Raw genomic sequence first — 25350 nt, 5'->3', positions numbered from 1 at the left:
CTTTTCTCTCTCAAGAAGAGCCCACGACTCAACATTGAGAACTCAGTACATGTGAGGCTTCGTTTAGAAGACTTCTGTGTGAACTGGTTCATAGGTTAAGTCAATAATGGGTATCCTGTGACCTTCCAGATATTGTTGGTCGCCTACTCTCACCAGTCCCAACCAGTGTGGCTAAGGAATGGCCAGAGGTCAATAGGACCAATGCTGAGGGGTGATAGGAGCTGTGGGCTAACAACATCAAGGAGGCCAAAGGGAGATCTAAGGGTTGTATCTAATGCCATGTGTGCAAAATTCTAACAGGACTTCCCCTGTCCCCCAACCCTCTGGAGTACATTTTGAGGGGGCAAGGAAGGGGAGAGGAGAGGTAAGTTTCACTGCACAAGTGGAAGTCTTTTGGACTAGCAGAGCAGCAATGTTGAATACAACCCAGTGCATTTTCTCTAGCTCTGATTATGTCAAAAGAAGTGAAGGAATATGTGCTATCTAGCCTGAGGACTGGGTGCTATTGATGCTTATTTCATCCAATCATTGTTATATTCCTCCATGTTGATCCTGGTAGATCATTTAGTTTTGAGAGCCATCTCAAAATCTGAATCTGAAAGCCCAGTCATCCTTCCTTAAGGTATTTCCTTCAGAGTCAACGTAGACATTCACCTAATAGGGAAAAGAGATTGCCTCATTAAAAAGGACTTGCTGCTTGGAATTCCTGGAGCCAACTGTCTTCGCCAGGGCACAGAAGTATGGGGTGTGAATCCAGAATAGGCATCCCTGTTCACTTCATTCCAACAGTGGGTGCTGTTTGCATTACATAGGTAGTTAAGTGGAGCAGGAGGGCTGACCCAATATGGGTAAACAATTTCTCTTCCAAAATATCGACAGTGAAGGGCTCTGTCACATTTTCAGCCTCTAGCTATCTGACATTGCGTGCATGAGATGAAATTCATCCTTATCTCTAAAAACCTGCCACCCTTCCCTGTGAATGATACATTGTTTATTGCACATACAACAGGGAAGAAGCCTTGTTCTTGGAAGAAAAATGGCTCCCTGAAAAGTGAATTAATATTTCCCCCTCTTCCCACTTCTTTCCTCTCCGTCTTTCCTCTACATTTTTGTCATTCTGCATCTTGTTGCCCTGCTCTTTTCTCCCTTACCCCTTTGCCTACCCTCCTTTTGTAAATCCGGGACTGTCCCTGGAAAATAGGGACATGTGGATGGTCTGCTCCAGGAAGTAGAAAAAAAAACATATCTGAAGAGAAAGACAGCACTGGTGAGCAACGACAATACCCAGCTAGAGAGACAATTGTTTTGATTCAGCAAAATCCTTATCCCTGTGTTCCTGTGTTGGAGGCAGTACATAGCCACCTTGGTTCGGTAAGAAGCAAAAGGCAGCTCAGCAGAAGATCTCCTCCAGAAAAACACTTGGAAAAGTAAGCAAGAAAACCTGACAGACAAGAAAACCTCTCAGGGGGCAGGAAAAGAGTAGCCTTTTCTTTTGTAAGGATCACAAACACGTGAGCCAGGTATGAGCCCTGCGGGTGAATGTGAAAAGCCACAATGTTGTTCTGTAAATTACATCCCCATTTTTTTCCAGGAAAGTTCGGGTCAATTAAAACTTCAGCAGTGAATGGCCAATGAAACGCCAACATAGCAGCTGTGTTTTTGAGTGCCTAGTCTGTGAATGGCAGATGGTTTTGTATGTGTTTTCCAGCTCTGTAAAGGTTTGCGGAAGCTCCCATAGATCCCAGCGAATGGTAGACCCAGTGTTACAGCATTTGCAACGTGGAAGCAAAGCAATACAGGCTGTATCAGACCTGGAAGGAAGACCACTGGGATATAAGCCATTGATAAAGGAATAACGAGATGGATATACATCTAATAAATAGATCTCAAAGCTTCTTTTTTAAAAAAAGAAAAAGAAATCCATTGTAAAATATGCAACAACCTTGCACATAATGTAAAATTCCAGAGTGGGTACTTGGTTGTAGCAAGTCCAGTTAAAGACGAAGGAACACTTCGTGTAGTATAAACTTTTGCATCAGAATAGCATGGGGTTTTTTTTTGCTTTCACACATTGCTGCTTTCGGATTGTGACCCATAAATACCACTGTTCCCTAAAGTACAGTAGAATGCACAGGTGAAGGTGATGACTTTTAAACACCAAGACTTCTTTATGAGCACTAATGATTGCAAACGGTTTTCAGTGATACCTCCCCACCCACTCCATTTTGACTTGGGTTTGGGTTTAGTAAACCAAGTAATTTTACCAATATATTGGGCAGGGTGCAAGATATATATTTTTTCTATTAGTTTAGTTTTGTATTTGACAACCCTGCCATGCTTCTGTCATCATCATCACCAGGAGCTCATTAGGTTTTCCAAATGTCTCACAAGATTCCCTGTTCCCTTTTCCCAGGGCATCCCCAAATACTCTACCCCTTCAGTTACCTGCCTTAGCCTAGTGGCAGCCATTAGAGCAACAAAAATGAGGGTAGTGGAGAGAGAGATCTGAAGGGCTTGGAGGCCTCCCTCCCCTTCCTTTCCTCCCTGGCACGTAGAAAACTATGTTCCCAAGAGTCTCCTGCACTTAAATTGCCCAATCACTTCAGTCTCCCAATCTCCTTCTTTCATACCACTGTTCTCATTGATACAGCAACTGAGTGGAATGAGGGCAACAGGACGGGGCTGATGGGTCCCATGGCTCAGAGTATTATCCAGCCTAGAAAAGAACTCTTGGAGGGCACTCAGTATGTCTGAGCAAGCTGAGCAAGTTCGAATCCCATCCATCAAACCCAGATTCAGGAGTTATCTCTTGTTCCATCGCTCTGACTCTCAAAAACTCTTGATGTAATAGATGGAACCAGCAGCATTCATTATTTACAGACCCGGAGCCTTTATCCACACACCTCCCTTGCTGTTTGTTTCTCCCTGCCATTTCCCTCCTGTTTCTCGACAATTAAGAACTTTTTTAAAAAATGGATTATCTGCTTTGCTAAAGTTACTAATGGATAAAGTAACGCCATTCCTGGCAATCAGGCAATCTCTGATGGGTTTGATTGTAAACACTGGCCGCATTTGGGAGCAAATTTTTAGATGCTCCTCGAGTCCTTATAGATCAGCTTATTTCAAGTTAATCAGTCGATACCCAATTAAGGAAGAGAGAAAGATGGGAGAGGAAAGAAATCAGCGAAGACTGTTTCAGTCTGGTAATTACAATTTGAATCTGATATTAAGTTTCATAATGAGTCTTTGCAAACTATGGTAGAAGCTTACTTTCCCAAGAATGCCTCATTTCAGAATACAGCAAGAACAGGTGTGATGTCTGGCAATCCTTTTTTATGGCTAAAGTTAGAATATAGGTAAGGTTTTTGTTTCATATTTTTTAAATATTTGGGACATGAAGCAGATACATTTCTGTATTGAAGTAGCTCAAAATAGCTTGGAAGGAGAGAGAAAATAAAGGCTAGGCTTCAATTGGTGCATCCATTTCTATTATGACACTCTACTGCAATAGTGATCTGATGAAGTGATATCCCAAGGTTAAGCCACCCAAAAGTTAAAATCATTAATCAAACCTTAAAATGTAGAACTTAGATAAGAAGATGAGAAGTGAGCAGCTCACTAAGAAAGTACTTGTCCCTCTAGGTGTTTATTTGCATCAAAGGTAGCCAGCATGACAACCTACAAATGTTGTTGGACTACAGTTTCAATGAGCCCTGACTATTGACAATGCTGCCTGGGGTTGATGAGAATTTTAGTCCACAACATATGGAAGACATCAGGCTTGGCTGTTCCTGGTTTACATTGTACATCAAGCTATGCCCATTTACTACCAGCAGCTGCTACCCACACTAATTGGACCTACTAGTCTTAGTATTCAGTTGATTGGGTCTAATATTCACTTTATGGCACACCTACCTGATACCTGTGGCATTCCTTGGTCTTTGGGGCGCACTGTGGTTGGGAGTGGGGATCTGTCCTCTGTTTATAATTGTAGGTATTCATACTTTCCCACTTCATATATTTGACATAGTGGGATACGGCCCACAAAATCTTGTGCAACATTATGGGTTGCATCCAACTAATAATAATAGTAATAGTAATAATAATTTATTTCTTATATCCTGCTCATCTGACTGGGCTGCCCCAGCTACTCTGGACTTCCAACAAAAATACAGGAAAACAATAGCAGCAGCTGCAACAACAACAAACATTAAAAGCTTGCCAAAACAGTGCTGCCTTCAGATGTCTACAAAAAATTATACAGTGGTACCTCGGGTTAAGAACTTAATTCGTTCTGGAGGTCCGTTCTTAACCTGAAATTGTTCTTAACCTGAGGTACCACTTTAGCTAACCTCCCACTGCCGCCACACCACCGCCGCACGATTTCTGTTCTCATCCTGAAGCAAAGTTCTTAACCCAAGGTACTATTTCTGGTTTAGGAGAGTCTGTAACCTGAAGTGTCTGTAACCTGAAGCATCTGTAACCCAAGGTACCACTGTATAGTTGTCTAACTCTTTGGCATCTGCCAGGAGGGCATTTCACAGGGTGGGTGCCACTACTGAGAAAGTGCTCTACCTGGTTCCCTGTAACTTCACATCTCACAATGAGGGAAGCACCAGAAGGCCCTTGGAGCTGGACCTCAGTATCTGGGCTGAATGGTGAGGGCGGAAATGGTCCTTCGGGTATACAGGTATAAGTTGTATTCAAAGCAGACCCACTGAAATCAATGGACTTAGGCATGTCCATTAATTTAATGGGTCTAAAGTAGAAGTAAAATTGAATGCAACCCTATCTATGTATTATATTAACACAAGATTCGCCTTTGCTTTGTTCATGCAGAAAAGGTGCATGGACTCCAGCACACCCACAACAATTGTAGGAATGCTTCTCTTGATTCGGATTAGTGAAAATTAACCAGTGCTCTCTCCCCATGCAAATCTGATTTCACTCTTGCTGTATGGCAAAGATCTTAGAGCCACATAAGGATGCAGTGATAACAGCTACCTTTCAGAAAATACATTTAACTCGGGCACAGAGAAAGCAATCGAGTACTGTCTGGTTTGTCCTTTAAAGGCAATCTTACAGGGATTTCTTTTTTTAAAAGGGGGGGGCAGAATTACAAGAGTAATCCATTCTATAATTAAGTTGCAAATAACTGTGAAGACTTTACCAGTGTTTTGGAAAGACCTCATTGGGTTACAGTTTTCAAAATTCAGTCTGCAGTGTGAAGGAAGGAACAGGATGCCTTCATTCTCATGTTGAATATATGGGCTACTTCATCTCTTTCCGCTTGAGATGCAGAAACGGGAAAGGCTGGAGATTTGGAGGTTGGGAGGGGAGCAGTAAGGAGGGTTTTGCAGAGATAGAGAGTTCTGTGAAGAAATCCCCAGCGGAAGGGATTAGGTGTCATTATGCCTGAGGAACAGTAGCATTCACAGCCGAAACAAAATCAAATCAATGACGGTTCATTTTGCAAAGTACTCTGCTCCCCAGTCCATCTCTAGACCTGACTCAGTGGTGTACTCTTGAAGGCAAGTCATCAAAGCCACAGCATTTTTCTTGATCCCAGCACATGGGAATAGCGACCTTCTGACGTAGCTCCGAAAGCAAAAGCAGATTGTTTCATCTCTCCGGTATCTTGAGTCTTGGGTTTGCTTTTGTTTCCAAGTGCCACTCTCATTCAATACATATTGCTTTCCTTTGAGGATGCATTGGAGGAGGGGGTTCGAGAACCACTTACAAAACTGTGTTTAATCAAACGGGATGCTTTTCACATGAAAGAAGCAACGTGCTTTCTTGGCCCCTTCCTCCTCCCCCACCTCCCCCCCACCTCAAACAGTCAAGCAACACTGTCAAGAGTCTCTTACAATGCAGCTGTTGCTGAGCTAGACGATTTCAAACTTCATGATGGGGGGGCACGTCTGAATGTTTTCACATCTAAAAAAGACCTTACAGAGAGAGAAAGCTGGCGTATCGAGGAGAAGGCTAGGACAGAAACGTCTACCTGGCATATACTTTCTGCCAGTGTGGTGTAGTGGTTAAGAGCGGTGGACTCATAATCTGGTGAACCGGGTTCGATTCCCCGCTCCTCCACATGCAGCTGCTGGGTGACCTTGGGCTAGTCACACTTTTCTGAAGTCTCTCAGCCTCACTCACCTCACAGAGTGTTTGTTGTGGGGGAGGAAGGGAAAGGAGAATGTTAGCCACTTTGAGACTCCTTTGGGTAGTGATAAAGCGGGATATCAAATCCAAACTCTTCTTGTTCTTGTGGGATATATTTGGGAGAAGAAGAGGCTAAGGAGTAAACCCTACACACAATTGGATGGTGCCTTGTATGCCTCCAACCAGCAACTCCTGCAACCAAATTGTGCCAAAATATTGTTCTGCTTTCCTTTGGACCACAACAGTGAGGCCAAGAGGAGGGTCTTATTGTCGGGGGGTCTTGTTGTCTGGGCAGCCCAGGAGTCCCATATACAGTGCCCAGGCTTGCACCCTGGGGAGATCACTTTGGTGCTGCTAATGCAGTAGTTTGACTTCACCCCCCAAGATCTACTCTCATCAGAATGAGACAGGCAGATGCCAACAACACACCATCACATATTGAGAGCAGACTTTAATTGAGACCTACCTGAGAACTCCAGGTATACGGCGGTATATAAATTCTAATAACAATAATTGACAGCGTGCGCACATGGGGAGAGCAGCGGTTGTCCATGTGTGTCCACAGTATGTCTGTGCAATGAAAGAAACATGTCAGAACCCATAAGGCATGACGAGTGTATACACAGCGAATACATGCCAGTTTCCGCTCAGTGATACTTGTGTGTCTTGTGCGAAGACTGAATGAATGTGTGAAGAATGAATACAGAGCAAAACTAATTCTTCCCTCGCTGTAGGGTAAAAATGGATGTAAGGGAAGGTGAGAAAGTCAGCAAGCAATATAGTAGCTGAATAGCTTTTCAGAACTTCCAAATGATTGCTTTATTGCACAATAAATGTACAGTTGTTGTTTGTGGCAGAACTGTTTCGAGGAAACCTTTTCACTGCACTCAAAAGCACAATGTTTTATTGCCAAGGAAAAGCAAATTTCCCCCCAGCTAGTACTTACATTGAGCTGGTGTGGGAGGTGGAATGAGTGAGGGTGTCACAAGCACCAGTTGGACAACTCATGTGCCATCGCCCTTGACAACATTACACCTTTCCTTCTACCTGTGTTATTATCCAGCAGGAATGCTTTGCCATTTTATGAACTACTTTTCCCCCTTTTATTAATGCAGTTCTTGAAAGCCATTCACTTTTCATTTTAAGAGGAAAAAAGGAGAAGAAAGCTGACTTATACCTCACCCCCCACCGGCCACTGCTCCTTAAGGGATGCGGGTGGCGCTGTGGTCTAAACCACTGAGCCTCTTGGGCTTGCTGATCAGAAGGTCAGCAGTTTGAATCCATGTGACAGGGTGAGCTCCCGTTACTCTGTCCCAGCTCCTTCCAACCCAGCAGTTCAAAAGCACTCCAGTGCAAATAGATAAATAGGTACCGCTCTGGTGGGAAGGTAAAAGGCATTTCCGTGCACTCTGGCTTTGTGTTGCACCCGAAGCATTTTAGTCATGCTGGCCATGTGACCCAGAAAGCTGTCTGTGGCCGGCTCCCTCGGCCTAAAGTGAGATGAGTGCCACACCCCATAGTCACCTTTGACTGGACTTAACCATCCAGGGCTCTTTTACCTTTACCATGTGGCTCATATAAACAATTAAAACCATAAAGTGCTGCTAAAACACTGTAATTACAAAGCTAAGAAAAAAGAAGCAGTCTATAAACACTAGCCCAGTAATTCAAGGATGTCTCATCCCTGCACATTAGCATAAAGCAATCCAGCTGATGCCCAGATATCTCTGTGAGGTAAACATGGATATGAATTGGCAAAAACGACTTGGGAAAGTGTTTTGCTGAGACAGAGCATTAAGGAGAGCTGGTGTTTTCCAGCCCACGTATTCTGTCACTTGGGGTGGGGGAGCCAAGACTGGGATTATTCAGCAGACGTCAGGAAAACAAAAGTTCCCAGAGGACCTCTGTAAACTGACAGTTTTCATTTTAAGTCATTCCTATCCTTTTATGGCTACAAGAATGTATTACAACACCATAATGTACTGTACTTTGAAAATATCTGTGAGTCTGAGCGGGGAATTTAAGTTGATAGACCTTTGCTTCAACCTGAGAAGAATGACAGTTTGTGGCTGGGAATCCACAGCAAGTCTCAGTCTCACCTCTGGCCTACAACATTAATGCTTGACTGTATTGCAAGGCTGCTTTGAGTTACTCTGTGTCAGCAAAACCCTCTAACCTGTAATAGGGATATGGCAGACTACTGTGGAAGGTTGTTGCAGATGCCTCTCTTAGAACAATGTTGTTGTGGTGGTGGTGGTTGTTATCATTTATTAAATTTGTATACTGCCCTATACCTGCAGGTCTCAGGGAGGGTCACAGGATAATGACTGCACTCTTATCTCTGAGTATCTCTTGCCTCCCTCCCTCCCTCCCTTTCCAGGTTCACCATTCTGTATTTCCCTAATCTTCACATCTGGTTCTCAGTCATCCTCCTGCCCTCAGTCTCAGTATCTCAACATTACGTTCGGAGTGGGGAAAGGTTCCCCCATTCCAGGGTCTTTTCACTATTAATTCTCCAAAACTGAAGAGTTTCCCCAAATCCCTGTTATATGTGGGTGCTACACAAAGGTGGGCACTCTCCGGTGAAGTTCATAAATAGAATATAAGTTTGGAAGTGAAACTTAAAGAGAGCCAGTGTGGTGTAGTGGTTAAGAGCGGTTGTCTCGTAATCTGGTGAACCGGGTTCGCTTCCATGCTCCTCCACATGCAGCTGCTGGGTGACCTTGGGCCAGTCACACTTCTTTGAAGTCTCTCAGCCCCATTCACCTCACAGAGTGTTTGTTGTGGGGGAGGAAGGGAAAGGAGAATGTTAGCCGCTTTGAGACTCCTTAAAGGGAGTGAAAGGCGGGATATCAAATCCAAACTCCTCTTCTTCTTCTTAAACCATCTTGTAGAAATCCCACAGAGAGGTAATAACAGTAACAAGAAGAATATGAAAACAGAGGGGGACGAAATAACGTTGAGTGGAAATTTTCAGGAGGGGATGTCCTAGGAACAGCACTGGAAACACTTTTTTTTTCATACACACACATATATTATGAGAAGTGTCTGGAAATATATGTATATATATTTCCCACCACTTCAAGTGGCCGTGGAGCTGCAGCCAGTGGCCCAGCAGCCACCATATTTTGCCATAATGCTTCACAATGTGACATTTGTACAAAAACAAAGATGGCGGACCCCACCATTGGCCAGCGGAAGCGGACATCTTTCTCTCAACAATATCCCTACATTTAGCATTATTCCTAGCAACAAAGCATTGTGGGATAACGAGTCTGCTGCCAGGCTGCGAGTTGGAACTGTGCTACCACTTGAAGCTTCTAGAATTTTTTTACAAGAAGATGCCAAGAGGAAGTTGCTTTCACAACTTTTTTTCTAGTGAACCCGATGCCCCTAAAAATCTACTGATTTTCTTCTGCAACCCTGGGGGAAAAAATTCTTAAAGTGCCTCTCATTTGTGGCCTAAAGATGGGGAAAGGAAAAGGGGGGAACCCTTCAGCATAATATTCAATCATCCAAGAGTCGCTTTCATGAGGTAATGTTTGAAAAGCATCTGTTAAGCAGTTAAAACCCTGTTCTCAGAGAATAAAAAGCTAAGTATAACAATGCAATCCTATACATGTCCACTCAGAAGAAATCCTCTTTTGAGTTCACTGGCACTTGTTTCCAGGCAAATGGATATAGGATTGCAGCCTAATTGGATTGGGAAAGAGTTTTACGGATAAAAGAGTATTGATGAATGAAATTCATCAATTCAGAGATGGAAATAGGATGAAATGAGCAATTCAACAGGGTTATCATAATGAAATGCTCCCTATAATTTGAAATATACATTCAGAAGATGAAGAAATGAAGAAGGGGGCCAAACTCAGAAAAGCTTTAAAAGTACCAACTTCATAAGCCCACACCATTGTCCATTTATATTATAAGCGCAGTAAATTCAGGATTCTGAGTTCATCGAGGGAGATGGGAGACCTTAAGGTTCCTGGATTATCCCACCAGCATTAATCTGTCTCACCAAGAGATTTGCACCAGGTATTCTACCTACAGCTCTTAGGTGGCGAATACAATAAAAAAGTGTGGGATTACTATTAATGTGTTTGAAAGGACAGGAAAATGCCAAGCCTCTCAAAACATCATCCCAAGAGGTGGTGTAGAGAGCTGTAGCCTCAGGGAGCTGGAGGAGCTTGTGAGCCTAAATCTGTTTACCCATTTACCTAGGAGTAAGATGCACTGAATCCAATGGGAATTCCACCTGAGCAAACATCCATAAGTATGCACAGTAACTAGATTTCAAGCCAGAGGGTGGAGTGGATTTGGCTGAGTCCTGAACTAAAACAGGCCTTTTCAAAATATGGGCCTGGTTGGATGGCCCAGAGCAATCTGTGACTGTCAGGGCACAGGACATCAAGCAGGAAGAAGAGAAATGTGATGCTCCACAAGCAGTTTTCCCCCAGGCCATGTGACTCCTGCTTTTTACCATTGGGAAAGGGCAAAGCCTCAGTGGTCACAACTGGGCGGCTTCCAGCAAAATATTAAAAGCTTCCCTAAACAGAGCTGCCTTCAGTTGTCATCTAAACGTCAGATAGTTGTTTTTTCTTTCACATCTGAAGGAAGGGCATTCCACAGCGTGGGTGCCACTGCTGAGAAGGCCTGCTGGTGACGTACTGCTGTCCGCCATGTTGTTTTTGCTGCATTAGCAGCACCAAAGTGACCTCTCTGGGGCACAATCCACAGCAGTGTGTATGGAGGTCCTGGGCTGCGCAGATGAAACAACTCTCCCCTCCGATGCCGTCTCATTGATGTGGTCCTAAGGAAAGCAAAGTAATACATTTGACACTACCTTAGGTAGGGACGCGGGTGGCGCTGTGGTCTAAACCACAGAGCCTAGGGCTTGCCGATCAGAAGGTCGGCGGTTTGAATCCCCATGACGGGGTGAGCTCCCATTGCTCGGTCCCAGCTCCTGCCCACCTAGCAGTTCAAAAGCACGTCAAAGTGCAAGTAGATAAATAGGTACCACTCCAGCGGGAAGGTAAATGGCGTTTCCGTGTGCTGCTCTGGTTCGCCAGAAGCAGCTTAGTCATGCTGGCCACATGACCTGGAAGCTGTACGCTGGCTCCCTTGGCCAATAAAGCGAGATGAGCACCACAACCCCAGAGTCGTCCGCGACTGGACCTAATGGTCAGGGGTCCCTTTACCCTTTACCTTTACCTAGTTGCAGGAGTTGCTGAAAGGAGGCATACAAGACGCCATCCAACCACCTTTGGGACTCGACTCCAGGTTTGTGTAGGGTTTACTCCTTAGCCTTTTCTTCCCCCTAAGATGTCCCACAAGGCAGCAGGTTTTTTTAATATATATATATATATATATATATATATCCAGATGAATGTATTGCAGATAATTTCTTTTCCTCTTCATTGATAATCCTGCTTTAAGTTAGCCGACTTCTTAGTAACTTCCAGTTCAGGGACTTTGCACTTTTTATCACTTAATAATTGGATCAATTCATCTATCTCCTCTAGCACAAAAAAGGTTGATTTTAAATCAATTAGACACAGATCAATTCACCCTTGCTCATTCTCCTGAGGCCCTGAAAAACACATTTATTGTAAGTCATTCATCAGATTCATTCCATCCATTCTCTTGCTCCCAGTACGGCTTACACTTCCCCCCTACCTCCTTAACTTTGGATTTACTTTAAGAGACATTTAAACACATGACCTCCTGACATTCGGCTGTCTCCCTTGTGCCTTCTGACTCATGAGAAAGGTCATGTGTCATCCTTGGAAGGAGGGTGTCAATGAACAGGGCCCTGTGACTATCCCTGGGACAGCGCTCTGACCAGTACCATCCCTGGAGACCTGCTTCTGAACTGAAAATAGAAGTGAGCACCACTGTTGCCATTTGCACACACACCATGTGTCAGGGGTTCAGGAGCAGAGTCACAGGAGAGGGAAGAAACGGAGAGCGAGGGGGAGGAGTCGGAAGGAAATGTCAGCGGCGACAGTAGTCCGAGGTCTCTGAGTCTCTCCAGTGACTCGGAGGATTCACAGAAAGGGGCCCCCATGGTCAGGGCAAGGGGAGTGCCCAGGGGGACACCTCGGGAAGGAGGGGACTCAGAGAGTAGCAGCTGGAAATCCGGGCCAGCGTCCCCCCCAGAGTGCAGTAGGGGGGAGGAGTCCAAGGCATCGGGATCAGGGAGCGCGCAGGCAGAGGGAGAACGTGAGGCAGGACTGACCACACCCTCGTCAGGGAGCGAGGAAACGGTCATCCGGAAAGTAAAACGCGCGCGCGCGCCAAGTTCAAATGTACAGGAGGGCGGCAAGGTGGGCAGCCCGGGTAGGGAGCCAGGTCCTAAAGCCCGCCGAAGAGAGGGGGAGGAGTCAGAGGGGTCAAGCTCTGCGTCGGAAGAGTACAGGAGGAATGAGACCCCGGGGGGTAGTAAGACCCAGAGGAAGAGAGAGAGAAGGAAGAGGTGGAGTAAGATTAGAGTATTGAACTGGTGCACAGGGGGTGGAGATCCAGACAGAGCTTCGCCGGTCTAAAGTCCAGACGTAGGGCTGGGACGCTGAGACTTGTAAATGGAGACTATTCTTCAATAAAGACTTTGATACTGTACGATCGGCTAGCGTTGGTCCTTGGTGAGCTGGGACCCGGAGCCAGCTCTGACACCATGTATGTAGTTCTGCAGGAGGCTCAATAAACATGCATACGCAAAAGTGAACATTACAGTCCAAAGCAGTGATTGCTCATGTGTCAGCTTGCTGAAGCAGGGTGATCACTGTTGTGGGTGGGTGGGAGGGAGGGAGGGAGGGAGGGAGGGTGGCAGAGCACCCCCTGTCCCTTACAGCAGAGAATCCATTGTTGTTGTTGTTGTTGTGAAAGGACAGCCATTTATTTAAAGCATTGTATTGTATTTTTTGCAGGGACACAGGTGGTGCTGTGGTCTAAACCACAGAGCCTAGGGCTTGCCGATCAGAAGGTTGGCAATTCGAATCCCCGCGATGGGGTGAGCTCCCGTTGCTCGGTCCCTGCTCCTGCCAACCTAGCAATTCGAAAGCATGTCAAAGTGCAAGTAGATAAATAGGTACTGCTCCGGTGGGAAGGTAAACGGTGTTTGCGTGTGCTGCTCTGGTTCGCCAGAAGCGGCTTAGTCATGCTGGCCACATGACCCAGAAGCTGTACACCGGCTCCCTTGGCCTGTAAAGCGAGATGAGTGCCGCAACCCCAGAGTCGGCCACGACTGGACCTAATGGTCGTTGTTGATTAGTCGTTTAGTCGTGTCCAGCTCTTCATGACCCCATGGACCAGAGCACACCAAGCACTCCTGTCTTCCACTGCCTCCCACAATTTGGTCAGACTCATGTGGTAGCTTTGAGAACACTGTCCAACCATCTTGTCCTCTGTCGTCCCCTTCTCCTTGTGCCCTCCATCTTTCCCAACATTAGGGTCTTTTCCAGGGAGTCTTCTCTTCTCACGAGGTGGCCAAAATATTGGAGCCTCAGCTTCAGGACCTGTCCTTCCAGTGAGAACTCAGGGCTGATAGCTGCTACCATGAAGCACTGAGCAGATTAAAGCAAAATACAATAGGAACAAATTAGGAAGGGTGCTTGAACTTCCAGGAGGGTGCGGGGTAAGGATGGATGAACCTCTCAATATTGGTTTCTTTCAGTTTCTCTTTTCTTTCTTTCCTTCCTTCCTTCCTTCCTTACTTCCTTCTTTCAAGTGTTAAGTTCAGCTCTCCACATTTCTTCAATAGTTTGTGAATGTATTTTTTTTTTAAAGTGGGCATTTCTCCCCATCTGCATGTTTTGATACACATTTCTTTCCTGACATACATATTTTTGAAAGCAAGTTCCCAATACTGAATGTTTGTGTATGTTGTTTTATGCTAATGTACACGTTTATGCACACTTTCTCCTCCTCTAAGCATTTCTCTAAGCAACGCAATTTTGTTGGCAAACAGCATTGCAAAATTCATAAAAGTTCAAATTTCAAAGGATGGCTGTGTTTTGGTTCACATACTGTTTGGGGAAGTGTGAATTAGGTTGATTCGCCTTTGAACGCAAACTTCTTCTTTTCTTAAAGACTTTTGTTGACATTTTTTCATAAGAATAGTTTTACAGACTTGCATAAAGGCATAATACAGTAGTAATACCAGTGGTTGAACGTAAGGGGATGGGGGCCAGTAAGGAAACAGGAAAATTACAAAATGTGCAATGCAAGGTTAATACAGCAATTGTTAATAAAATATGCAAAGGAAGGAAAGGAAGGTAGTTTAATTTTCTATAAAGACCTCTCCATATGTTTACCCGGGAAACTGGGGATTTAGTGGGCTTTGCATCTGAGCTAACATAGGAGAAGAATTTATGCCATGCTGAATAACAGTGATCTATTATTGTCTAACCTCTAAGGATTCTCCTTTGATGCATTAAGTGTCCCAAAGCAAACTTAACTTTATGAGGGTCAAGACCTTTGGCAAATGTGGACTCAGGCTGCAAAGCACCATGGGGGATGCGAATGAAACATGAGTCACACCCATGATGACTTTTATGATGACTGTTGTTTCAGTTGAAATTAGCTGCATTCTTGGTGGGGGGAAGGTTCTAATTTTGCTAAGTGAGTGTCTCAGAAGCAGTGTGGTCCAGTGGTTAGTTTGTCAGACTATGCCCTGGGAAGCCGGTGTTCAAATTCCCACCCAGCTATGAAGTTCACTTCGGCTGGTCATTGTCCTTCAGCCTAACCTACCTTACAAAGCTGTTGGGAGGATAAAATGTGGCCATTGGAGAACCATGTATGCTATTTTGAGTTCTTTGGAGAAATATAACCAATAAAATTGCAGGTCAGGCACCTCCCCACTCACGCACAATCAGCACGCATGCGGCCACTGACCCGTGTGCTGTTTTCGGCACCAAAAGGGGGCAGAACAGGGGCAGAATGAGACTGGGGCAGAGAGGAGGTGGAACAGGGCTAAGCGGACTTGTGCGCATCCATCTGATTCCCCTGTACATTCATTTTCAGTTGCTTTTGGAACACTCCGTAGCTGCAACCATTCAAATGTAGAGCAATCCCGAGGAAGTCTAGGGTGTGTGGTGAAGTAGCTTTCTAAGCTCAAGCGAGGAGGTGGCAGGAATGGCTTTCCCCCTCTTCCACTGAACCTAAAAAATATATATCTCAAGTTACTTTCAGCTGGAGGAGAAATATTCCAGATTTGCTATTGGCATAGTTCATCTCCCTTATCTGTGGTATGCTGTGATTGAATGGGGAGGGGGCTTTGGATCCTACAGATCCAAAGTCCCTCCCCCATGTGCCTCTGGCACACACCTTCTCATTTTGTTGCATTTTCATTTGAAAGACTTGTGTCCCACCCTTCGTTCTGCAGCCGTATGATGGGAACCACTGGAGTGGAGAGTCGTGTTGTGCTCAGACCCTGCTTGTGGGTTTCCCATAGGCATCTGGGATAAGAGAGGGGCTACTGGTCTACCCGAGCAGGGCCGTCCTTACGTTCTCGTGAGCCCAGGGCCATTTACAGCAATAAGGCACATGAAACAATCGGCAACATTAAAACACAATAAGCAACTCGGTGCAATTAGATAAAACCTCTGCCATCTGTCAGCCAATTCCTTCACATTCAAAGGCCTGAAGGGAAAGGCTGGTCTTTAGCTGGCACCTAAAGATGGATAGCATTGCTTAGATCCGGCATAGATGTCAAATGAGTACAAAACACCTGCTGGTGTTTTATTTCATTAGGAGAGGGGGGGGGACCCAGAATATGTAAACAAAACTGGTGGCTGTGCTGTGTGCACCACTCAATAATCATGCGCAGAAATTTGTTTGGAGGACTTCGGTATCATTCCTGTAACTTGAATGAAAAGTACTGCCGAGTGCCAGTAAGCACCTCCTAAAATGGAATCGCCCATAAAGCAGAGCTGCTTTGTAACTCTCATGTCCCCCCACCCCCCCGGTTTCAATAAACCAAATGCTGGTTGTTCCATAATCGCAAAACACACAGGTAATGAAAACAGTTTCAGCCTCGGTCCTTTTGCTTGCTTTCTCTCCACCACCCCCCTTCCACCCCCCATCTGTCCTGCTCTTCTTCCCATCTGTTTCTTTAACTCAGTCTGCTGGAATCCTGCTTCATGAAATGGAATCTAAATTCCTAACACAAGCCCTGTATCAGTCACCTACGTACGTACGCACACACACATGGAGAAGCCTTCTGAAAAGGAAGCACCGTCCTCACATTCGGTGGCCGTTTGTCAAGCCTGATTATTTCATGGACAAGCAGTCTTTTTTAAACGACAACAGGACAGGATAGGTTTAAGTATGAACAAAATGTGCTCTGATTCCAGATGATGCGCTTCTGACGAAAAGAAGGGGAGAAAGAAGAACCCCAGGTCATCCTTTAATCAGCTGTTGGCAATGTTTTCGGGACCTTTGGGCAAACTTCGCTTGATGATGCCAAGTATATGGTAAGTGCTTTGTCACTTAACTCATTTATCTGTGGGTCTTAAATTCTGTACAGTAATCTACTTGGTTGCAGGCATTCTGTGACAAGTTTAGGGTTTGTTTGTTTTTTGTTGAATGGAAAACAATTGAATTACGTCTTTGATTGTGCTTAATGGCTTGTGTGTCTTATGTAATCACATGTGATAGTGTTGGGTTCTTCCCCCCCTCCCCCCAGTCTACATTGTTGTGATCTTGGGAATACATGGTATAGCTATGTGCAGCTTGCAAATGCAATGGATGTGTTCCTCCTGCAGGTGAATTTGTTTAGGTGAATGCTTCAAGTTGTGGGGAAAGAGGGAACGAACTTTCATAAAAGTCTAGAAGCTGACATTGTGATCTAGCCAAAGTGAAGCACTTTCGAATCCCATCGATTTAAGTGTATGGCCAATTCTCCCTGTAAAATCAATGGAACTTATAAAAGCACTTAACTTTGGCATGAATATGCCATGAGAAATTAATCGTAAGCCTTTTGGGTTATTCTCCCAATTGTGTATATTTCCACAATATAAATGTGACGTCTTTAGATTAAAATGTAGTCTTTGTTAATTGGTAGCATGCTCTCCATCACGAGGTGCTTTATTAAGAAACATTATTTAATCAGTGAAATCCTAGAGTGTGGCATCTCATTTAGCCAGTTATTTAAAGTGTGTGTTAATTCTTTGGAAACTGAAGTTTCGCTTAGAATGTCCTTGGAATTAGACGTCTGTCTCTTTTGATTTATAAGGACTTGACTCAACCATATTCTCTCTTATGCATTGTGTTTAAGAGCCTCATGTGGCCACCACAAAGGTACAATTACCATTCCTGTCTACAATTAGGCATTTTACAGCGCTAGAACAAACAGGATCAAATTTTAATTTATTCCTAATTATTACCAAGGTATTTTCCGAAACGTGGTGGCATTAATTAATTTAGCACACAGCTGGGGTTATCCTCACAGTCCTTCCCTTTGTCAACTGATTATTTCTGCCACTGTAAAATGAGACACAAAATCAAACACTTCTGCAGTGCATTCTCTTCTGTGATTCTTGTCAATGGAAAGTAATGAATCACCTCCCCCTTTGACACACAAATAAGCTTTTACGCTGTAAGAAGAGTTACAAATATGCAATGAGTTTAACTTAGACATCAAAGCACTTTCCCAAGATGAAAATGGGACCAAGGGAAAAAAAGTTGCAGTAATACCATTAAATATAGTAATAGTTCAATCAGGAGATTAATGCTAGTGACATGGACGACTTTTAAAAGGTATGGATAGTGCTTTTGAAGATCTTTACGTGTGCATTTCAATAGGTACAACCCATTTATCCATTTTATAACAAAAGCCTGAACTACTTAAAAATGAAAGTCAACGTTGAATGGCTTATATTAATCATTCCTCCTAATCTCAAGATGTAAAGCAACAATTAAGTTGCATTAAAGCCAATGAAAGTTTTAATACTGATCTCCGTGACAGGTGAATACAGTGAGTATCTCAAAAATTTGCACACACATAGGCTTCTATCCAACAGAGTGGCAGGAAATGTCACATCAACCCATGGATTTACATTTGTGCAACAGGATATTTCCCCATATGTACCCCAAATTATGTCCCCTCCCAACCCTCTGGAACAGATTTTGGGAGGATATAATGTATCCACAGCAGAGGAGGAGGAGGAAATTCTCATTGGGCAAGTGTAAATCCTTGCACAGTTACTTGGTGCTGCCTTGGATACAAGCCCAAGCTCCCAATGTAAATTGGACAATTTGCCTCCCTGATGCTATGCGAAGGTCACCAACGTGATACCCGCAGGTGTGCTCATGAAGCCTGACACTGCTGTGCAGATCTTGTTTTTGCTAATAAAGAGTTAACTCCAACTTACTTGGTGTAATTTGCTGCTGGCTCGCTCCTGTCACCTGCATCCAACCTGTCCATTGCAGCTATTTAAAATGACCTGTGCATGCCTGTCTCCAGCCTTTATTATCCGCTATGAAAATGGCCTTAGGCCCCATTGCTCCAGTAGCTCCACAGTTCTCAGCAGAATGAAGCCAACAGTGTAACAGCACTTTGGTCGTGTATTAGCATGCATTTTGTTCAGTGACATACTGTGGAGTTCTTGACAAGACTAAAACAGTAGTGGCAATGAAGGTATTATGTGATGTGATAAAGTTACTACAAAGGAGCAGTACCATATCAGTTTCACGTGGGGAATGTTTTGTGTAAATGTGCCCTCCTGTGTTGAGCGCTGGTATTTATCACACCATGGCAAGCTACTGAAACGAAGGCCTCTCTTTGATGTGGAAGATAGTAGCTCTTGCCATGGGACAAATGCATTCAAACAAAATATTGGCCACAATGACACAGTCAATTCAACTTGTGGTATTATTAGTTTGCAGATACTTTGTTCATGAGGAAAGAGTGAGGGCTTACAACATTAAGGCATCATATGGTACCTTGTGGCCCAGTGGAGATAAAGGCAGAGTATAATTAAATAGTATATGGATCATAATCAGATCTTCCTGTGTTTAACTATGAGGCTACAATTTCTGTGGCTTTTGCTGCTTCTTTTAATGGAAAGGCAAGTTATAATAAATGAATGTGAAGGAGAAGGATTGTAGCTCAGAGACAGAGAGTCTGCTTTGCAGTAGAAGGTATTGGGTTCAATCACTCGCATCTCTTGGTGGGGCTGAAAATGCCCTCTGCCTGAGGATCTACAAGTCAGTGTAGATAATAATGAGCTAGGTGGAGCAATGGTCAGATTTGAGATAAGGCAGCTTCCTAGGTGTTCCTATGTATTTCTAACTTGGGTGCATTTTTGCTGCTAAAGAAAACATGAGAATGAACTTTGTGAGAGAGCATTGTAGAGTTCCACTGGAATTTTTATTCGAATCTTGCCAAGCACTTGATACGTTGCCAAGTAAACATAGTGATGCCAGCAGTCACGCTTGGGCTCTCCGCTTTTCGTTTGGCACAGAAGTGCTGAGCACCCTCCGTGACCAAAGACAGTCACTCCGCTGCCTGTGCTATCACATAACTTCTGCTGAGTTAACTATAGAGTGAAACTGCAAAAGGAGTCCTCTCAAATCATCAAATGCATCTCTGAGCACCAGGGAAGAGGGTGTAAACGAGGGGGTAGCAACAGTTTGAGCGGCTTTTGAAGATAGATAGTTTGCAAAAACAGGAAGTATGCGGTAAAATGTGCAATGGAAGGGGGGGGGAGAGTGAAGAAGACTCTAGAAGGATAAAGGTACAAAGCAGTTGAGATGACTTGTAAAGATCTGGCTGATTCCTGTTGGGTGGGAGCAAAAGTCCCACAAAGTCCTCAGCAGGAAGAAAGTTGTTCACTGTTGATTTGATTCCCAGGGGGTGGGGGAGATGTACCAGGACAGTTCTCTTTGCCTCCCTTTCAGATACTTAACATATTCCTTCCTTTTTTTTAATCTGAGGCTACAGAGGGAATCGATGCTTGTGTCGTCTGTGCAATCAAGTTTGCTTTGAATTTGACTTTCATACAAAATCAAACGTCTTCTTCGAGAAGTGCACGCAAAATAAATGCCGAGCCAATGGCTTAACAGTCAAGTAAATTTAGAAAAGAATAAAGCACTGTTGGTTTAAATATAGACGAGGGACTGTGACAGGCAGATGTTTTATTAGGTCTGGGATTACAATGGTCTCTGCATACTTGGAGACCACGATCCTTCTGCACATTTTCCAAATCACAAAAGCAGCAATTTTCAGCTGCCACATTTTGTGTTGCATACCTCTATTTGTAAGCAGGGGGTTTTTTTCAGCCGGAACTAAGTTCCGGGTCCTCTCAGGAGGGCACGTTTGCCTTTATAAGCGAACAAAGGAGGCATTTGTGGTGAGGTCCAGCACCTCTTTTTCTCAAAAAATAGCACTGTTTGTAACCACTGTTAAGAGTAATGTTCCTCTGTTATACCACTGCCAGTTATTCTTAACACAGAAGAGGAATCTGGTGGTAGCAGATTTATTCATTTAATTATTGTATTTATACCCCCCCCTTTCCTCCAAGTGGTCTCTGGCTCTCCATGTCATCACTGTCCTGTCAGGTAGGTGAGGTTGAGCATTGGTGATAGGACCAAGGGTACCATGTGAACTTCATGGATAGGAGGGGATTTGGACCCAGGTCACAATACAGGCCTCTAACCACTGCCCTGCACTGGAAGATCTCCCGCACATACCCACCAACAGAAGTGGTTTGCCAGTGTGTGGATTTGAAAGCAAATGCTGCAACCATGTATTTATTACGATGGAAATAAGAAGCAGTTGCCAACATTTGACAAGCGCAATCCTCCCACTATATGAATGGGAGCACTTCAGGTTAATGTCCTCTTGGCTTTAATGTGCCCTGCTTGGTCATGGTGTTCAAGGTACTTACCGGTCCCTTATGACAAGACTGCTGCCTAACATTGCAACAGGCCCTATAGAAAGTCCAATTTTGATGCAAGTGAGTGCCCAAGGGGTCTTACACTTTATGAAACAAACAGATACCTGGATGAGAAGGAAGGCAGGGTTATCGATTACAGACCCTCCAAGTGTTTTTCCAGGGATAGTTCTGGATTTACAGACACCGTCCTGGTTTCTGATTTGATCATAGAATGTCCTGCTTTTTCTTAGGATTTTCCTATTTCCATCAGATAAGTGTTGGAGTCTATGATGTTATGTAACCCTTGAACCAAAGACATCAGTAACCATACAACCTCTAGAACACATCTGAAGGGAGCCCTGTACAGGGATTTTTTTAATGTATAATGTTTTATTATGTTTTTATATATGTTGGAAGTCGCCCAGAGTGGCTGGGACAACTCAGTCAGATGGGCAGGTTATAAAAATGATGATGATAGAATAGGATGTCTTTGCTAGTTCAGTGTTGGCTTATGGGCAGCTTTGCCCTCCTCCTGGCTGTTAAAGCCATGTTACTCCCTAGTAAGCATAATTAGGACCGTGGCCTCAGTTCTGTAGGCAAAATCTCCACTGATTTCCAATCTCCACACTTTGGCATGGCTTGTACAGATCTTCACTCTTGTGCTTTTTTGCTCTCTTTTTAAAAACTGCATGGACCTTCAGCAAAAGGGTTGGGTTTAAATTGCTGCTGTTGATGAGCATTGATTTAGTGCTCATGAATTCCCATTAATTTTCCTATCCTGATTTATTAGCAACATTTCAAGAGAGCTTTGTTTACCATGTTCAGAATTGTTAGATTTAAATAACAACAACTCCAAAATGCTTCGGGTCTTGGTTTTCATCAGATCACGTTTGTTAACCTTTGCACAGAATTAGAACGAGGGGTATAATTGAAAGTACGAAATGAGGGTAGTGGCTTGGAAAATGTGGTTTCGTTGCCATGTGATGTTTACCTGAAGGGTACAGTGCTCTACATTCAGTCACTGAGACGCTAAAACCACCCAACCATATGTTCTCCCATCATTCTTAACAGGGAAACACTTAAAAGCTTTAACCCAGCAATGATTGCAAACAACTAGTTGCTCATCGCAGCAACTTTTGGTCCCAAGTGGTGCTATACATATCCATCCATATGACAAGATGCATCTAGGCCACACTGACACCATACATTTAAAGCACTATCATCCCAATTTACACAGTCATGGCTGCCCTCAAAGAATTCTGGGGGCTGTATTTTGTTAAGGGTGGCGAGAGTTGTTGAGGCACCCAGAGTGGCTGGAGGAACCCAGCCATATGGGCAGGGTATTATTATTATTATTATTATTATTAAGAGCCCCCTGTTCCCTCCCCCAAGCCCAATGTGGTTTAACTATCAATCCCTCTTCATGGGGAACTCTGGGAACTGTAGCTAGGTGATGAGAACAGGGGCCTCCTAACAAGCTACAGCTCCCCATTAACAAACTACAGCTCCCAGAATTCCTTGGGGGAAGCCATTCCTGTTTAAAGTGGTACCATCATTCTTTAAATGTATGATGTAAATGCAATTCCAGTCAGGACCACATGGTATTGCCCTGCAGATGAGGACGGCACATGCAGATGTTTATGTGCATCTGCATCAGTTATATGCTGGCCCTTCCATTAGACAGAGTGAAATGGCTACCTCCATCAGCAAAGTTTTGATGATATGAAAGGACAGCCATTTGTTTAAAGCATTGTATTGTATTTTTGCAGGGGCGCGGGTGGCGCTGTGGTCTAAACCACAGAGCCTAGGGCTTGCCGATCAGAAGGTCGGCGGTTCGAATCCCCGCGACGGGGTGAGCTACATTTCTGGTGACATAGAGATTCCAGTCAGACAAAAGGTCACTTTAAAAATATTCCTCCGTCCTCCCTGGTACTTTTTGTACAAGCGGGATTATGAGGGAGGCTCTGATACCTGAATAAAATCTGCGGTGGGAAAAGAACATGGCCCACGGTTTTTATTTGACCTCTCTTCCATGGGCAGAGCCGCTCGCCGTGGGGAATCTTTCTCTATCTGCCTTCCAATAGCGCAGATGGCAAGATGATAAATTTGGCTTGCGTGGGTGCCTTTCTAAATGCAGGGGTGGTCAAGTTTGGTTGTAAAGATGAATAATCCTGGAGCCTAGAAGTTGCAGACCAAACAGGAACCCAAGTTTCCTGCTACACTAGGATGAGATATGTTTGGTTAAAAAAATGTTTACATTATGGCAATTATTTCTAAAATTGTATAAATACTCTATATATCTAAATTGCCATATGCATATACAGTGGTACCTTGGGTTACAGATGCTTCAGTTTACAGATGCTTCAGGTTACAGACTCCACTAACCCAGAAATGGTACCTCGGGTTAAGAACTTTGCTTCAGGATGAGAACAGAAATTGCGTGGTGGCGGCAGCGGGAGGCCCCATTAGCTATATGGTGCTTCAGGTTAAGAACAGTTTCAGGTTAAGAACGGACCTCCAGAACGAATCAAGTTCTTAACCCGAGGTACCACTGTACTTTATACCACATACCTTATTTGCCCACTTTTTTGGTGATACATTTCCTCTTTGCTTGCGATGAACTTGTTTGGAATTTTCCAAACCACATTCAGAAGTAGCTCCCATTATTGTTGAATGAATTAAAGATGAATTAAGTTCATTTGGGGAGGGGCAGAACTTGAACTAAACTAGAACAAAACTAGTTAATTTTGTGAAAGGATGGAGTTGAACTGGAACTGGTTCCTTTTTAAAATGTACTTTCCAAACACTGGTCTAAAGTGTAAATATCGGATACTTGTCTGTGCTTGACATGGGCTGTTGTGGAACAGCTGCAATATCAAAGATCAAAATCAATATGCCGAAAGAAACCTCAAAGTATCGGCCAAGAAAAGGTACCTGAAGAAATAAATAAATAAATTTAAATTATTAAAGGAGGCATTGGAGGGAATCAAAGAAAGCAATCAAAATGAGCAAGCATCATTGTAAAAGATTTATATTCCATCCAACATTTAGCGACACCTTGTTTCAGTAGGAGGCTTTCCTCTAAAAATAGGATTTTTAGGAAGAAAGGAAAGGTTCCTACTATTGCTTAGCTTCCTTGCTTTTTACTATATGTGGGGCTTAGGCATAAGAAGGATTTTGCTAAATTAAGGCTGCGCTGATAAGATCCTGGAGGCAGAAATTCTTTTCTTCTGCAGAAACCGATCTTTTTTTCCTTTCCTCCTTCTTTTTTTCTTTTTAAAAAAAGCTTACTTCACAGCACAAATAACGACTTTTATTTCTAAATCTGTTTCTATAATTTCATCCCAGAGGGTGTATAAGCTGGGAGCTTTATCTGGTGTGTACTTCATTCTTGCCTGATAGTCGGTCACGAGCCTTCCCTGTGGATAATGCTCCTATTTTCATTCAAAAAGCAAACTTGGGTTTAAACATAAATTAAAATACAGTTTTCAATTGTCCACAGACAAAGAACAACAAATACAGGCTTCCGGGATGTAAGGAGATCTCTACTTGGCCTCACAAGTAGAGAGAGAGCGCAGATAAACAAATAATAAAGGCTTGTTTATCCATTCAGCCCTATAAGTTGCCCATTGGGAAGGGAGCTATAAAAGACAAGTAGCGTAACTACTGAATTTGCATGAACTTTTTTGAAAAGAGAAATTCAGATGAACTTGCCAACCAGGCAGTGTCCCAAAACAACAACACCGAGCCATTACATCGCAACAAAAATTGAATTGTTTGGAAATATGTACCTTAAGGGTGGAGGTAGAAGCACCTGCGGAGTATTCAGAGCAGAAATAATCAGGACAGGTGACTAATATCCTAAACATAAGCCAAATTTCAGCACCGTCAAGTTCCATTAACTTCGATACATGGAGAGAAGCACATACTTAAATCTCTCCTGTTGGCATCAAATTGACTTATTGTTAAACAGTGCTTGGTTGTGGTCAGATCCTGCTCAGATCTTCAAGGGGTCCTTTGCAAAATCACCATACAAATCTCTGGATAAGTATAGACTGAACCCATTAAGTTAAGAAGTTATGTTTCCCTCTCTTTTTTTAATAGATGAATGACTTTTGCAATGAATAAAAATGAACACAATATTAGAGGTTTTTATTAAGTAATAAGTTGGATATCATGCATGTGGGTGAAGGAAGTCACACAGGCATTTGGGTATAAGGGGAGGTGGTTGCAGGGTTAGATGTGGGGAATTTGCAAAAATAATATACAGAGGTACCTCAGGTTACAGACACTTCAGGTTACAGACGCTTCA

At 43.7% G+C, this 25350-nt stretch overlaps 1 protein-coding gene across 2 annotated transcripts in view; it reads left to right on the top strand.

Annotated features, from left to right (window-relative positions):
• B3GALT1 (beta-1,3-galactosyltransferase 1) overlaps positions 1-25350 on the top strand; it is a 316302-nt gene that overhangs the window by 213914 nt on the left and 77038 nt on the right. For both annotated transcript variants that reach the window (XM_083413116.1, XM_083413117.1), the window contains exon 4: positions 16515-16634. The gene's annotated coding sequence lies outside the window, so the exon portion shown is untranslated. The remainder of the gene's footprint in view (positions 1-16514; positions 16635-25350) is intronic.

Source organism: Podarcis tiliguerta (genome assembly GCF_965153285.1).
Source record: "Podarcis tiliguerta genome assembly, chromosome: 1".
NCBI lineage: Eukaryota > Metazoa > Chordata > Lepidosauria > Squamata > Lacertidae > Podarcis > Podarcis tiliguerta.
The sequence above is the reverse complement of the archived record's forward strand: the minus strand, read 5'-3'. Positions and strand labels throughout refer to the sequence as shown.